The sequence below is a fragment of the Hemiscyllium ocellatum genome, chromosome 44, assembly GCF_020745735.1.
Source record: "Hemiscyllium ocellatum isolate sHemOce1 chromosome 44, sHemOce1.pat.X.cur, whole genome shotgun sequence".
NCBI classification, from domain to species: domain Eukaryota; kingdom Metazoa; phylum Chordata; class Chondrichthyes; order Orectolobiformes; family Hemiscylliidae; genus Hemiscyllium; species Hemiscyllium ocellatum.
This window is the reverse complement of record NC_083444.1, coordinates 27794247-27798329: the sequence shown is the minus strand read 5'-3', so window position 1 is coordinate 27798329 and position 4083 is coordinate 27794247. Positions and strand designations below refer to the sequence as shown.

Genomic DNA, 4083 nt, shown 5'->3' with positions numbered 1-4083 from the left:
CAGCAGGCAGTTGAGACTCAACCGTATTGCAGTGAGTCTGGAGTCACATGGAGGCCCGACCAGGTAAGAATGGCTGTTTCCTTCCTTAAAGGACGTCAGTGAACCCGATGATTTTGTTTATTCAACAATTGACCATGGATTTATAGGAGTTATTAGATTCGTAATTCCAGATATTTATTGAATCCCAATTCTAACACCTGGCATGGTTGGAGTCAAACCCGGGTCCCTGCTTCATATGCTTGGCATCAGAATTAACAGTCAAGTGGTAATAGCGCTCGGCCATTGCAGAAAACCCGTGAAACTAATCTTTCCCAATGAAGTCGCTTTTCCTCGATATTGTCCTGCGTCAATTTCCTGAGCTTGACCCCCACAGAGTGAACGGTATCTATGTGAGAGTCAGTGTTAGATTCTGCAGTGCCTTAATGAAACAGGAAATGACTCCACAAACAATGATGAAAGAGCAGCGCTCCGAAAGGTAGTGCTCATTTAACCCTGGTAGACTCTAACCTGGTGTTGTGTGATTTTTAAGTTTGTACACCATTGTCCAACACCGGAGTCACGAAATTAATGAAACGGGGGTGTGGGACGGAAAGTTCAGTTTGTGATCGCAGGAGGGAGAGAAATCTCTGAGAAGGGGTGGATTTGAATTCTGACATATGAAACACAGAGATGTGAGCGAGCAGAATTTGAAGGAAAAAAAGTCATCACCTTGGAGAAAATGACCATGTTAAAACAACTGATTCCTCCGTGTTTCACAAAAACTGGGGCAGATAGAGAAATTACTGCCGTGACTCGGATTCGAACCGAGGTTACTGCGGCCACAACGCAGAGTACTAACCACTATACGATCACGGCATTCCACAGGCAAGTACACTAGCAGCTCCACTCCAGTAGCATAAAAAATGTTAGGCAGAACAAAAAATGCACAATATCAGTGCTTAGCGAACAGTGGCAGATATGTGGGAAATCAGAATGGGCTGACTGTTTAACATCAGTGCCCCCAGAGGCTGTGGTGATTCCATCATTAATATGCTGAAGGCTGAGACAAATAGATTTCTCCAAAACATCAAAGACTCCGGGGACAGTGCAGGTTTTGTTGAAATGTATGCTTCAATAACAATGCAGTTTAACATCGGCTCCTTCACCGGTTTCCCCACACAAGGCAGTAACCACTGCTGCCACATAGTCCCAATTCCCAGCCCCAGAATCAGAGGAACTGAGTGGCGCAGTCGCGAAGATCCAACTTGAAATCGGGATGGGAATAAGGTCACAGAGATACTCGATGGCTCCGGTGAATGCACGGCATTTCTATGACATTTTAGAGGCACAAGCAATTCCGAGGTTGGGAGTGCTCCTGGTCAAAGGGGAAAACTTGTTCCCCTTTATAATGACATAGCAATCTATCGTGCATCTTGCTGAGACAGCTGAGTGCCACACCTGGAGCGTGGGCGGCTGATTTAAGTTTGATTCTGCTTCACGATCGCCCACTTGCCTGGAATGAATTGCTTTCACCATTTTTCTTTCCAATTGTTTGATATCTCCCTGCAGTCTGCGGCTTTCTTCCTCATGGTTAATTGCATGACTAACTGTTGTATGATCTGCATTGATAAATGACGATCATGACAAGTAAATATGAATCATTGATCTATATGAGAAAACAGTGGTACTCACAGCAAGCATGCTTCGTAGATTTGCAGGCGACGCCAGAATTGTAGACAGTGAGGAAGATTATCTAAGACTCAAAAGGATCTTTATCCAATGAGTCGACGGACTGAAAAATGTAACATGGAGTTCAATCTGGATAAATGTAGCATGGTACATCAAAAAGAGTACGGCTTTGCGTAGTGTTGGAGAACACGGAAACTCGGGGTACAGGTACATAATTTCTTGTAGTTTGCATCGCACACAGACAGGATGGTTAAAAGGCAATTGACACACTTCCCTTCATTGCTCAGTCCTTTGTGCACGAAATGTTGAAGTTTTGCAGGACATTGATGAGGCCTCTTCTGGAATATTATGTCCAATTCTGGTCGCCCAGTTGGAGGAATGACATTATTCAGCTGGAGTAGGTTCAGAAAAGGTATTCACGCATGTTGCCTGTGGAAGGTTTGAGTTAAAATGAAAGGCTGGATAGGCTGAGACTATTTTCAGATTGGAGATTGGGTGCTGGAAAACTACAACAGGTAAGGCAGCATGCGAGGAGCAGGAGAATCAACTTTTCACGCAAGTGTCATTCATCAGGCTCTTGCCTGAAACGTCGATTCTCCTTCTCCTCAAATGCTGCCTGACCTGCAGTGTTTTCCCAGCACAGCACACTCTCGACTCTGATCTCTCATCTGCAGTTTTCACTTTTTCCTATTGAGAATGTTTTCACTCTAGGTTAAGGATTTGATCGGCGACCTGATAGAAGTTTATGAATTATAGAGAGGTAAGTTAAAGGTAACGATAGCTGCCTTTTCCCAGAAGGGGGAGTTCAAGGCGAGAGGGCATATCTTTAAGTGAAAAAGAGACATTATAAAAAAGACGTGAGGCATTTCTTTTAGAGAGGGTGTTTTACGTGTGCAATTAACTTGCTGAGGAAGTGATGGACGAGGATGCATTTGCAACATTTAAAGGAAAATTGGATCCATCCATAAATGGGAAAGTAGATTTTAAAAATAAAATCTTTTCTTTCATGTCTAGTACATCAGTTATTTCCCAGAGGACAGTCAGGAGTCAACCACGATATTACACATCTGGAGTTTCACGTGGGATAGAACAGATGACTATGGCAGTTTGCTTCCCGAACTGGCATGAGTGAATCAGGTGGGAGTTTACACACCAACTGAATCAGGTCATCACGAGAGTTTTTAAACTCCATCATCTGTCCTGCCAGAATCTGAACCCTTTGTCCCCAAAATATTACCTGGGATTTGGATTAACGATAAAGTAATAAAACTACATTATCACTGCTGAGCGGGTACAGGAGGAGGCAAATGTGACTAGACTAGTTCGGCAGTATATTCAGCATGGATTGGTAGGTCTGACCAGCCTGTTTTCATGCTGTATGACTCTATGACTTACGCTATGGAACAGACAGTTGGTTGGGATTAACAGCCGCATTGACAGCATAATCGAACTGCTGATGGGATATTTAATCCTGCTGGAGTCTCCGGAGGTTGTTTTGCTCAGTGATCCCTTCCCATCACGGGACCGGTGGACGGCCTCTCCTCAGTGTTACTGATTAAATGGGGTTCCATTTCTGTGGTTAATTGAATCCCTTCCAGCAGTTCCCACATTGCCCTGCTTTCTCTGTGGTATTGGCGGCATTTTTCTACCCAGAGTGAACGATCCTTTCACATTGTGTCCACTCAGAAACAAATGCTGTTTTCCATGTTTTTAATGTGTTTTCCTTCTTTCTCATTCACCCACAGTGTGTGAGTATGACTGGGCAGGACAACATTTATTCTTCACCCCTTGTTCGTTGCTGCCTGGCTACATCACAAACCCGGGTGTGATCCCAGCCTCGGGTCTCTGTCTGTGGGCAGTCTGCACATTGTCTGTATGTTTGCGTTTTTATTCCTCCCTCTGACCAAAGATGTGCCAGTTAAAGAGATCAACAATGGGAAATTCAGGCTTATGGGATCGGGAATAGCGTGGCGTCTGGTGGGATGCCCTTTGGAGGGACCGTGCGACTGGAATGCCGACTAGCCTGCTTCCCCACACGGGGGGATTCCTGAATTAAGGGTCAGCTAATGTTTTTCTGGTCCTAGAGTCTCTCGTAGGCAGGACTGGGTAAAGATGGTAGAATCCCTTGCATTCGGGACATGAATGAGTACGATTTCAGGAAATTAAAGTCATGATCTCTGTTACTGAGGTCAGGCTTGCTTTTTGGTTTTATTCGTCGAACTTAAACATTACCAGTTCGCTGTCCAGTCCCCAAGGACAACTCGTTTAAAATATCACCCCAAAACCACCTTCTCCATGTTGAAGTCTTTACTGTGTGAAGAAACTGATGCTGAGCTGACGCAAGCAAAAGCAGCTGCCACCACCAGTGTCGGGTCACAGATCCAAATAGCAAAATCATCTTTTGAACCCACCACC

At 44.6% G+C, this 4083-nt stretch overlaps 1 non-coding gene across 1 annotated transcript; it reads right to left on the bottom strand.

The window, feature by feature from the left end:
* Positions 1 to 783: 783 nt before the first annotated feature.
* On the bottom strand, positions 784 to 855 carry trnah-gug (transfer RNA histidin (anticodon GUG)). Its single transcript has one exon. It is a non-coding gene; the product is annotated as a tRNA-His (tRNA).
* Between the last annotated feature and the right edge of the window lie 3228 nt (positions 856 to 4083).